Source organism: Equus caballus, chromosome 26, assembly GCF_041296265.1.
Source record: "Equus caballus isolate H_3958 breed thoroughbred chromosome 26, TB-T2T, whole genome shotgun sequence".
Classification (NCBI taxonomy): Eukaryota; Metazoa; Chordata; class Mammalia; order Perissodactyla; family Equidae; genus Equus; species Equus caballus.
This window is the reverse complement of record NC_091709.1, coordinates 40752398-40765299: the sequence shown is the minus strand read 5'-3', so window position 1 is coordinate 40765299 and position 12902 is coordinate 40752398. Positions and strand designations below refer to the sequence as shown.

The window sequence follows — 12902 nt, the reverse complement described above, 5'->3', positions numbered from 1 at the left end:
TGAAGGCACTGACTTTGTCTGTGCCCGGCCTCTCTCCCAGCTTCTGATGGCTTGCTGGCGATCTTTGGCCTTCCTAAACCTGTAACTGCTTCACCCAGATCTCTGCCCCCATGTTCACATGGCATCCTCCCTGTGTGCACGTCTGTGCCCGAAGTCCCCCCTTTTATAAGGACACTAGTCCTATTGGGTCAGGGCCCACCCTACTCCAGTAGGACCTCATCTTGACCAATTACATCTCCAATGACTCTATTTCCAAATAAGGTCATATTCTGAGGTCTTGAGGACTAGGACTTCAACATAGGAATTTCTAGGGGATGCAACTCCACCCATGAAACTTGCCCCTGGCAGAGACACGAAGGAAGCAAAGCGGAGCGAGGGAACGCCTTCCAGGGGACCAGAGGGAAGGTTTGTGTGGGCGCTGACCAGAGGCTGCTGGCACGGGGAAGCTGGAGGCAGCTAACCAGAAGCGGGCATCCTATGCGATTGGTCAGGAGGGCACACTGGGCTTTCTCTGGTTGGTCCTGAGTTGGAAGTAGGGGCAACAATTAGAGCAGTTGGCATCATTGAGCCAGTCCTGGCTGTTCTGAGCCAGTCGTTGCAGAGGTTCTGTTTTTATATCTATGGTCTCTCTGTTCCCCATTTGTATGTCTGGTCTGTCGGTGCAAATGCTACCTCCTGACGGTCTCGGGGTGCTGCTGGGACCGGTGGCCTGGAAGGGCCTGGAGGGCCTGTCTGGGGCAGGTGGTCTGCAAGGCCCAGCAATGGAAAGGCTCAGCGCCCACAGCAGCAGACCCATGAGAGCCCCACACAGAGCAGAGGCCAAAGGCCACCTAGGGGTTCCTTCTGCTGTCGTCTCTCTTTATTCCTACGGCTGAGCACAGATGAGTAGTGGGAAAGTGTAAATACACCGACCCTAGAGCAGCCATCATCAGCCTTCGTGGTCTTAGCATCCCTTTAAAGACCCCCAAAGGCTTTTGTTTATACGGAGGATAGCTATCAATATTTACCGCATTAGAACTGAGAAATTTTTAAAATATTAAACTCATTACATGTTAATATAAATAACGTATTTTTATGAAAAGTGTGTTCTCCAAAAGAAAAAAATTGCAAGAGTGGTTTTATTTTAAATTTTTGCAAATCTCTTGACCGTCTGGCTGAAGAGAAGCCAGCTGGAGGATCCTGTCTGCTCCTGAGTGCCATCTGTCGCGATATCACACATCGCAGAGCCCCTGGAAACCCCACGTTACACTCACGGGGGCGAGCAAAAGCTGTAACACAGTAGAATTACCATGAAAAATAGTTTTGACCTTGCACACCTTCCAAAGCGTCTCGGGGACCCCCAGGAGCCCCCAGACCACTGCCATAGACTCATGCTTAGGCAGAGATTGGACCTGCAGGGTGCCCGGGGGTAGGAGGGAGAAGGGCTCGGTGCGACGTCGGGGGAGGAGGATTACACACCACCCTAGTCATATCGATTCAAGTCTCACAAGATAGAAAAGCGCCCCAAGCCTGAACAAAGAGATCAGAAGTTTTAGCCTTAGGTCTAAGTCAAGGAATTTTAACATCTTAATTTTTTTTTTAAGATTTTATTTTTCCTTTTTCTCCCCAAAGCCCCCTGGTACATAGTTGTATATTTTTAGTTGTGGGTCCTTCTAGTTGTGGCATGTGGGACGCTGCCTCAGCAGGGCCTGATGAGCGGTGCCATGTCTGCGCCCAGGATCCAAACTGGCAAACCCTGGGCGCCAAAGCAGCGCGCGAACTTAACCACTTGGCCACAGGGCAGCCCCAGGAATTTCAACATCTTTACCTCCCACCTGAAGAAGCAAAAACAAGAAAAGCAGAAATGGAAAAAATAAATAACCCCTCATCGTTTGTTAGTTCCATTTTTCCTCTACTCTTTCCAAGATTATACACAATTAGAAACTGATTTAACTGATGGACGCTGGGGAGCATTAGTGCCCCAACCCAACACACAAAACAGAGACCTCCTGAGACCTCCCTGGTCCCCCACAGCCAGCGGGGCACAGGGCTGAGAGCAGGACAGCCACAGAATGATCATGTGCGAGTCTCTTTCTCTTCCAGGCTTCTTGCCTCTCAGTCCCACCGTCTCTCCTTGTTCTCTAACTTCTCTCGGCTTTTTCTCTTTTTTCTCCCCCTCTGACTGCGGCATACCCTGAATCAGGGTTAACCATAACATTTCAGAGGAAAGTGGCTGGGCACTTACTAGAGCAGATTAAGGCAAACGCTCTCCTTTAAAACAGCTGATTTTATGTTATGTGAATTTCACCTGATTAAAAATAAAATAAGAATGCCCTTATTTTAAAGTCAAGTTCAATTTTTTTAATGTTTTAATCCTATATAAAGTGTTCATTTCAGCCACTGATTTAATAAGGAAGAGTGAACTGGAACTTCTGGTTCTATAAAATGTGCTGCATGATATGTGTTAATTTTTAAAGAAAAGTTAGTGAATCATGCAATTTCCCAAGGTTATGCTTCAAATATAAAGAACAACAAATTAAGTATGGATCCAACCACAGAGGATCAGAGATACTCAACTTAGTTCTTAAAACACAAGCTTGTGTCTCCAGAAGTCAACGGCTCGATGGACCTGTCACTACCCATCCGAGCAGAGCTTCTGTCTCTCCCAGAAGGCACAAAGACATCACGGTGAAGAAGTGTTTGGGGAAAGTAAACGGGCACAAGGATGAAATTGGAAATCAGAGGTAATGGTCAGCTACTGCTGCGGTCACACCACGTAACAAGCCACCCCAGCACCCAAGGGTCTTATTATTGAGTTTATGGTGTTGCAGGTTGATTGTGCTTTGGCTGATGATCTAGGCTGCAGTTTGGATTCTGGTCTCTTCCCCTTCTTTTCGTGATAAATAGCAGAGCACAAGAGTCAAGAAAAACCACACAGGCACATGTAAGACCTCTGCTCCCATCACATTTGCTAACATTCCCTTGGCCAAACCCAGCCAACCAGGTCAGGCTCAACATCAAAGACTACATCGCATCCACAGTGAGAGGGGGGTCATTACTGAACAGTGATCCACACGATCATCTTGGGCAGGGAGAAGACGGCAGTCAAGATAAAATTTGTGGAGCAGCATCCTATAGAAAACTTGAAAAACATGTTGCTTTGATTTCAAGTCTGGTATGGAAGAGATCCCGTAGGGGAACATTTTAATAGGATTCTTCTAAAATAATAGTATCTTGCAAAAGTGAAATTTATTGCTAACTCTGCATTTTGAAACACATACATTAAATGATATCAAATGGAAATAAGGCACTTTTTGTAAGAAAAACTGTAAATCAAGTCGTCCTACCTAAGAAGAAATAGTGACTAGAGGCCATCGTCACTCATCCATTCATTTCTCGTTCACACTAGAGTGTTACTGGGTGACCCTCATGTGCCAGGTGCTCTGCTGGGACTGTGGGTATGAGGATGAAAAAGACACCTGCCTAAAGCACTCACAGTCCAGTTGGGGAGGGGAAAAAAAAAGGAAGGAAAGAAATGCTCATAAATAACTAGAGCTTGAGATAAAAAGTAATAAATATCATTTTTTAACGCGTAGATAAGATGCTCTAGGGGTTTAGCAGAGGGAGCATTACTTCCAGATGTTGAATAAGAAAATATTGTGGTTGACACGATTACAAGAAATTCACAGAACTTCCAAACCAGAGAGGACAACCCAGCCAAACTCTTCATTTCACAGAAAAGGAAACTTGGATGAAGTAAGTGACATTCCAAAAATCACACAGCCCCAGTAAAACGGCCAGGACTTGAAGAATGACGTCTTCTACTCCCATTCCACGACTCTTTGCCCCTCTGATTCCTTTAGCACCTCTCCTACAATCCCAGCAGTCACTTTCCTGGCAATGTTTCAATTCCATACGATGAGAAGGGACTTCGCTAAGAGGATGATATTTACAAGGTGGGGAGAGAGGCACGAAGAGAGAGAACGTGGTTAAATAAATACCAAGCCCATCGGAAAACAAAGGTAACATCAGCCAGAAATTTATGACCTGCAAATATTTTCCTTATTTTTGCTGCCGTCGATATTCATGCAGACTCTTTGTTCTTTGACAGAAATACCCAGAAACAGGCCGGTCTTTTCTGGCACGAGGAGCGGAGATGTTCTCAGTGATGCAATGTGTCTCTTGTTCTAAGAGCCCTTTAAGGATGTGAGTTACGGGGCCTCAGATCCTTTAAATTATGCTCACGGTTTGGCAAAGAACTCTTAACTGCCTGGCCCATTAATCAGGCCAAGCCATAAATTTCTTGCCTCATTGCCCTGGGGAGAATCCTTCTGGAAGATTTTCGTGCTGGAGTAGTTTGGGAAGCTCCTGCAAGATCAATGAATGGCCTTGTCAGGTCAGCGTCTCCCTGCCCCGAGGAGAACACAGGGCAGCCCCAGGACACACATCCACGGAATTCCCCAACAGCCTTGTCCACCCACTCTGTGGCATGGGATCTAGGACAGGCCACTTGATCACTCTGGATCCTCATCTATAAAATGGGAATAATCCTACCTACCTCCCTGGAGTGTTTTGAAGGTTAATGAAATTAAGCATGTGAACCAGAAGGCTATGATGTTAAAAATATTAGGTGATCACAAGAGTATATCCTGGGACACGGCACAGCCTCGCCCCAAAGCCTCCTTATTCTTTGCTCTAGCTCCACTGGAGAAGGCCCCTCATTCTTGTCCTCCCCAAACCTCCCACCTTTGTCATTCAAAGCACCGCCAGAAGGAGAGCCCCGGCATCATAATGGTTGAAGAAATGGGCCTGGAATTTGCTGTGGACCAAATCCATTTCATTCTCCTCCTTTCTTTCTGAAATGCAAAACAGGCAGGACACATCACCCAGAGGGCCATGAAAATGGCAAGCCCGACCTTAGGAGTCCTGGCCCTGGGTTCCTAGGGCACCTTCCTGCAGGAGCACCAGGCCATCCTCGCAGCCAGAGGGCACTATTCTCCCTTCTATATAGTCTTCCGCCCTATCTTTGGCAACAGCCCAAGGTTTCTCCAGGTGCAACTCTCAGGGTGAGTCTTCAATGGCTGCGGTATCTTTGCTCAGTTCGACTGTGAAATAGTAATGCAATGATCTCAATCCAGGCGGATAACGTATGAGCATAAATTGAGACTCTAAATCTTTGTTCCGGCCACAGCACCTAATGAGTACCAACCCACAAGAGCCGGGGAAGGTCTATCCCACCTTATCAGGGTGAACCCTTAGGGATGCGTAATTGGCATATACTTAAACCTAGGACTGGAGGGCTGGGCCAGAAGAAACGCTATTCCTGTCTAAGACCAACCAACGGAGTTTACTGAGTACGTATAAAATCTCTGAGCTTTCAGAGCTCAGCAACACTTGCTCCCATGCAGGAATGTTGCAGTCCCTTCACTCTCTCCACACCTGTGGGTCTAGTCCTTGGCCAGAAACTCTGGATCTCTCTCTGTGGATCCAACCCCCAGCATCCAGTGCAATACACAGGCTCCTGGAGAGAGGGCACCCACAACAACCCACACCTGAACACTGGGGGACTCCAGATTCCTAACCCTACCTCAAAGAAAAGTGTGTGCCATAAAAAAAAAAAAAAAAAAAAAAAAGTTTAGTTTAGATAGATTTGTTGTACATTTGTTGTGTTAGATAATTCTAAAGTAAATATGTGATGTGAAAAGACTCCCTCCACTTTATTACACGTCTGAAGTCAGTGGCGTGAATATAATGCAGTTCACTGTAGACCTCTGGCCTCCTCTAGTCTTTCTCAGAAACTGCTCATGGCCCTGTATCTGCTCTCGGCTTAGCTCTTGCTTCCTCCCATAAACACTGTATAATTCAGTGGTATCACTTTTTGAAAAGCAATTTTTGAATTTGATGAGGTGATTCTAAAATTGTTATAGAAATGCAGTTTTGATAGAAATGCTATAGAATATCCAAAACAATTTTGAAAAACAAGATTAAAGTTGGAGAAATTATACTATTTGATTTTAAGACTTTAAGACTATAAATATATAGCGATCGAGACTGTGCGCGTTGGCAAAGAGGTAGACAAATAGGTCATCGGCTTCTAGAACGAGATCCACACTTACATGGTCAATTGATTTTCAACAAAGGTGCCAAGCTAACTCAAAGCGGGAAAGGATATTCTTTCCAACAAATGGTGCCCAAGAGACTGGATAGCCATATGGAAAAAAATTCTGAATTTATTAGCAGAAATATCAGGAAAATTAAATTCCTCATATTAGTAATTTAGTTTTTTCTTTAGTCTACAAATGTTTTAATCTCTCCTAAGAGTCAACTTTTTGTTTTATTGATTTTCTCTACAGTCTCTCCATTTTTCATTTAATTAATTTCTGTTCATATTATTATTGCCTTCCTTCTATTTACTTGGCATTTACTATTTTTCTTTATTTTTAGCTTAATGGACCATTGATGTTAAACTTTTCTTCTTATTGAATATATGTATTTAAAGCTATAACTTTCCCTCTATGCACGACTTTAGGCGAATTTCACAAAGTCTAAAATTCTTTAAAATACTTTCTAATTTTCCTTGTGACTTCTTCTTTAGTCCATAGGTTATTTAAAAACATGCTGCTCAGTTTTCAAATATTTGAGGATTTTCTATCTATTTTTAATTAATTCTATTGTGATCAGAAAGCATTATTTCAATACTTTTCAAAGTGTTGAGATTTATTCTGTGGTCTAGTTTAGTGACTGTTCCATATGCACTTAAAAAGGGATATGTGTTCAGATGTTGCTGGCTTTAGTGTTTGGTAAATGATAAACAGGTTAAGTTAGTCAATAGGATTATTCAAATCTTTTTTATCCTCACTAATATTTTTGACTGCCAGTTACATCAACTATGGAAAGAAGATTTCCAAAATCTCCAACTATAATTGTGGAAATTTCTCCCTACAGGTCTGTTGGGTTTTGCTTCATATATTCTGAAGCTATTATTAGGTACATACACATTTAGGATTGTTACGTCTTCTTCTCGTATTGCCCTTTATCATTACAAAATGCTCCCTCATCATGTCTGTTAATACTTCTTTATGTCTGGTAATCTGGCATTAATATAGCCGTTCCAGCTTTCCTCTAGTTTGAGTTTGTATAGTATATCTTCTTCTTTCATTTAATTCTTAAGCTGACTCTGCCTTTATATTAAAAGCATGTCTCCTATAAACGTCTAACACTGAGTCTTGCTGTTTTATCTAATCTGACAATCTCCACCTTTTAAATGTAGTTTTTATTTCATTTATATTTATTGTAGATAATCAAATGTTTGGGTTTAAATCTATTATAATTCTATTTGTTTTCTATTCGTCCTATATATTCATTATTTCCTTTTCCCTTACTGCCTGGTTTTTTGATTGATCAAGTATGTTTTCATGCTTCATTTTTTCTCCTTTATGCATACTTAGCTATTCATGAATTAGTTTTTTAGTGGTTGCTGTAAGATTATGATATACATCCATAACATCACAATCTACTTGAATCAATATTATACTACTTCCCATACAACGTAAGAAACTTACAAAAATACATTTACTTTTTCTCTCTCCCTTCACGTGCTACTGTTGTCAGAAATTTTACGCCTACATATGTTATAAGCCCTACAACATGTGAATAGTTTTACTTTTAAAAGCAAGTTGGCTTTCAAAGAAATTAGGAAATTAGAAAAAATTTTCATACTTTTATACATATTTACCATCTTGAACTTCTCATTTTTGTGTGTTGATTCAAATTTCCTCTGCTACAATTTTCATTCAGCCTGAAGAACTTCCTATAACATTTCCTGTAGAGCAGGTGTGCTGGTTACAAAATTTCCCAACTTTTTTGTTTCTGAATATGAATTATTTCATCTTTATTTTTGAAAGCTATTTTCTCTGGAAATAGAATTCTAGATTCACAATTTTTCCTTTTAGCACTTTAAAAAATGTGCCATTGTGTTCTGTCTTACATTGTTTCTGATGATAAGTCAGAGTCTTTCTTATTGTTGTTCCTGTGTTAGTAAGGTGAGGAGTTTTTTTCTGCCTACTTTTAATATTTTTCTCTCTCTCTCTGAATTTTGGCCAGCCCGGTGACATAGCAGTTAAGTCTGCACACTCAGCTTTGGCAGCCTGGGGTCACCAGTTCAGATCCCAGGTGCAGACCTACGCACCACTTATCAAGCCATGCTGTGGCAGGCATCCCACATACAAAATAGTGGAGGATGGGCACAGATGTTAGCTCAGGGCCAGTCTTCCTCAACAACAACAAAAAATCATAAACAATCTATGTCTATCAACAGGGGCTTGGTTAAACAGACTAGGTTACATCATCCCAGAAGAATAGCACACAACTATTAGAAGTACAAGGTTGGGGTATACATCCTCCTTTGGAAAGAATGTTCATGACATTGACAAATGAAAAACAAAACAGCTTCAGAAAACTTTGCATAACATCCTATTTTTTGTACTATAGTATCTACATAGTACCCCTTTTTTTTTTTTTTTTTTTAAAGATTTTATTTTTTCCTTTTTCTCCCCAAAGCCCCCCGGTACATAGTTGTGTATTCTTCGTTGCAGGTTCTTCTAGTTGTGGCATGTGGGACGCTGCCTCAGCGTGGTCTGATGAGCAATGCCATGTCCGCGCCCAGGATTCGAACTAACGAAACACTGGGCCGCCTGCAGCGGAGCGCGCGAACTTAACCACTCGGCCACGGGGCCAGCCCCCATAGTACCCCATTTTTAAAATATCTTTTTTAATATCCCATTTTTATGCTTGTATATAAAATTCTAGAAGCAGCTATTCCAGAGTATTAATCATAACTATTTAAGAGAAATTCCTGGGGAATTTTTACTTTTTCCTCATTTATTCACTTTATTTGGGGGGTTTTATTTTAATAAGAATATGATTTTTTTTCTTGCTGAGGAAGATTCAGCCTGAGCTAACATCTATGCCAATCTTCCTCTGTTTTTTGCATGCGTCGCCACCACAGCCTGGCTGCCAATGAGCGGTGTAGGTCCATGCCCAGGAACCGAACCCTGGCTGCTGAAGCAAAGCACACCAAACTTAACCATTAGGCCACAGAGCCAGCCCCAAGAGTATGATTTTTATGATTGGGAAAAACAAGAACTTCCATTAATAAATCTTCCATCTCACACGTCACTCAATCAGTGTGGCATGAACTAAATATTTTGTCCCTTCAAAATTCATACATTGAAATCCTAACTCTCAAAGATGATGGTATTAGGAGGTGGGGGCTTTGGGAAGTCCTCAGGTCAAGAGGGTGGAGCCCCTTGAATGAGATTAGTGCCCTTATAAGGAGAAACAAGAGAGAGGGCCTCTCTCTCCATCCCTCTCTGCCATGTGAGGACATAATGAGAAGACGGCTGTCTGCAAACCGGAAGCTCTCACCAGACACCAATCCACTGGCACCTTGATCGTGGACTTCTCAGCCCCCATGACCGTGAGAAATAAGTGTGCTGTTAAGGCCCTCAGCCTCTGGTAATTTGTTCTAGCAGCCTGAGCGAAGACAATCCTCTGTGGGAAAGGGGGGCCTAATGTTCAGAGGCACCTGGCCCTAAGCCCCACCCAGAGGTAGGTTGATCCCGTGACCTGCCTCTGTGGCATCTAGCCACAGGGACTCAGTCTTTGAGCCAGTGGGACCTCTGAGGTGGCCAGCACAAGAGCTTGGCTCCACAAGGGTGAGAGATATCAACTCCACTGCCTACAGGGGCCAGGCGAGATCCACATGAAGGGCCTGCGTCAGGGGGCTGCAGCACCTGGGGAAGGAAAAGAGGGCTGGGAGCGGCAGGGCAGCTGACCCAGGGGCACTGTGGGGAAGTCTTGTGGCAGTGAGCTGGGCACACAGTCTCAGGGCTGCCTGGGCCCTGCCCGCCTTCAGTTCCCCAGGGTCCTGTGGCTCCCACACCTGGCATGTGAGGCACCTGTTCGCCCTCTGTCCCTTAGGACCTGCATAAGAAACGCCCATGCCTGAGGGACACCCCAGGCATTTCTGCTACTTGTACCCTACCAGAGTCTACCCAACACACGTCATGGGACAAAGCAAGGAGAATCCTTCTTTTTATGAGTCATGGCATTTCTTCCCACATAGCTATTATAAACTAATGGTCCATCTTACTACCACTGACAGTGTCTGAGACTCGAGGACATACAGTACTAGGTATTAAGTAATTGTTTACTGCACTAAACAGAATTATTACCCTGAAACCATAAACGGCTAATCCTTTTGAGTAAGGAAGCAAATAAAAAGCCAATCTCGATGAACTCAATTCCTCCCTGAGTCTCCCTTCTAACAGCCCTGTCATTGGTCACCAAACCTCTGGAGCCATAGCTTAAGAACATTCCCTCCAAAGGCGAAGTGGCTGCAAGTCTGATCTGTGTTGAATCAAAGGCAATGAGTTCAACAGTCTTCAGGAAGAATGGTAGGTCCCCCCAACACCCTGAGCCCCAAGGGGGAGGTGACAAGCTACAGGTCGATAGGAGACTCAGGTCAGAGGTCCCGAGGGGAAGGCCTCCCTCCCCTGCACTTCCATATTCATAGCACACCCAACGCAACACCCTTGACAGTGTGGACAGCAGTGTGGACGTTTGTCATAGTGAGTTCCCCAGTACCCCTTCCACTCACCGTTCCTTCTTCCATAGAAACATTTCAGCTCCTCCCTTCTCTGCAGTCTTTTCAATGAGATGCTTGAAGATTAATTACAGACAACACTGACACTAAGAGGCTTTCTCCCTGAGTCTGATCATCCATGCAAATGTTTGACATCTTGCTGATTTCAGGACCCAAACTCCCACATCTCAGTCCTGGTTCCTGGGTTTCCTGGACTTCCAGAAATACAGACCAGTTTGGATATCTGACACGGAAAAGCTTTGTGTCAACTTTGCCAATTTGTTTTTCGACATTCCTCCCAAGTACTCAAGAAGATGGAACTGATCCTTAGGTTGCCCTTGATAGCATCCTGCCCCAGCACAGACCCCTGGACTCTACACATGGTTGGGCATCCCCACTCACAGCCCAGGCCAGGGCAGCCCCCCTCCTTTGCCTTCAGCTTCTCCACCTCTTCCACCTCCACCCCCAGTTCTAACTATTCTTGACAGGAATGACCCTTTGGCCACATAGGTTGACAGAAAAATCCTCAATTCTTGCATTTTCTCAAAAGACACACTGAAATGCATTGGGAGGAGAGGGTTCTTGCACATTCTTGACCATCTAACAGATCACTGATGGGAAGACAAAAATCCTGTTCCATTATCTTATAAACTCTTTTCCCTTCTCTTCTCACAAAAGAGGGATTCAAACAAGATCTGCAGACCCAGGCAGCATCCACTCGGTTTCCCCTGCCACCTGCTTCAGAACCTATGACAGCACCACCCCCGACTGTCTCAGCACACAGCTGTCACCAGCGGGTCCCTGGAGCGAGTCAGGAGGGGTGGGAGGGCCTCTGTGTCCATCCAGCTCCGACACCACAACACACAAGCACAGTGAGAATTCCACTTGGCTTAAAAATAGCAGCCTCTTAATTGTCCAAGGCCCACTAAACTTGGAGACTAATACTTGCACAAAACAGCAACTCCTGGAACTGAGGGGGTGTCTCATGGAGCTCCACTGGTCACCGAATAACGAGCACTCGTGTCACTCGCTGTCCACAAGAAAAATCCATTTGAGCAAACACAAAAATAATCATGAATTGATCTGCCTGAGCCTTGGAGTTAATTAAATTGGGTCCGATGAACTTTAGACGAAAGACTTACATATAATGATTATAATAATCATAATAAACAAGGATAATTAGAATATTTTTGGCTCTCCCAGTCACTACCCCCGGGAGTACCACAGTAAAGGGGGTTTCCGTGCACAGATACCCCGGATGATAGCAGAGGTGACAGCCACGGAACAGCCCCCAGAGGACCGAGGCAAAGCTCTTTGACCTTGACTCTGGATCAAGATGGGCAGCGACTGTCACAGATGATGTGTGAGGGCCCTCAGTGCCTCCTGCCTGGCCTCTCCTGCTCCCACTGCCACCTTCACCATCCCCTCCTCCTGGTGACTCTTACGCACTCCGAGCTCCCTCTTGCCCATGGTTCTCCTGCCTCGTGACCCCCGAATCAGGCCAGGCTGTAGAAGGGAAGGTCAAGGGGAACGTGGTAGAAACCCTGAAATAGAAAGAAGATGTGATCCTTCAGGTACAACGACAGTGATACCCATCAACACCTCCCCTGAGAGACTGTTGTAGAGAGCGAGGTTACCGAGATGAAACGGAATCAATATACAAGCAAGAGTGTGCTCCCAAACTGCCTCTCTGCCTCAACACCCTCCCGCCAACGTGAGGATCCTAAAACAGGAGTCACTGCCATCTCCTGTGGCGTCACGCCCCTTAGGGGACATCCGAGGACCCCATGATCCGGCCCCTGACTCCCACTCTGCCTTCATCTCCTCCACTTTCATCTTACACTTGATGTTCCACCAATCTGATCTAGTCGCTGCTTGAGTTGGTTTCCTGTGGCTGCTGGAACAAACTACCACAACTCTAGTGGCTTAACTCGACACCAGTGTATCACCTTACAGTTCTGGAGGTCAGGAGGCCAAAACGGGACTTCCTTGTTCCTCAAACAAACGCACTTATCATTCAAAATCCTTCTCAAGTGTTACACCCTCTGTTACCCACTGAACCTGCAAAACCTTGAATTGCGCCCATATTACATTAAATTATTGATGTGTGTGAGCTCCCATTAGACTGAGAACACACAGTGTCTGCCATGTCAGGAAACCTTTGCCACCAAACAGAACTGCCGCCTTTGTCATGACTTAAATTCCCTTTGCAGATAGTGGGTTGGATTCCTGGCTTGTCCGTTCTTCCTCTGATTTAATTGCCTATTCCTAGACCAAT

At 44.5% G+C, this 12902-nt stretch overlaps 1 long non-coding RNA gene across 1 annotated transcript; it reads right to left on the bottom strand.

Moving 5' to 3' along the window:
- Positions 1–1610: 1610 nt before the first annotated feature.
- LOC111770808 (uncharacterized) lies at positions 1611–12533 on the bottom strand. The gene is made up of 3 exons (XR_002804231.2): positions 12466–12533; positions 12074–12168; positions 1611–1814 (listed from the first exon to the last, which is right to left on the bottom strand). It is a non-coding gene; the product is annotated as an uncharacterized lncRNA (long non-coding RNA).
- Between the last annotated feature and the right edge of the window lie 369 nt (positions 12534–12902).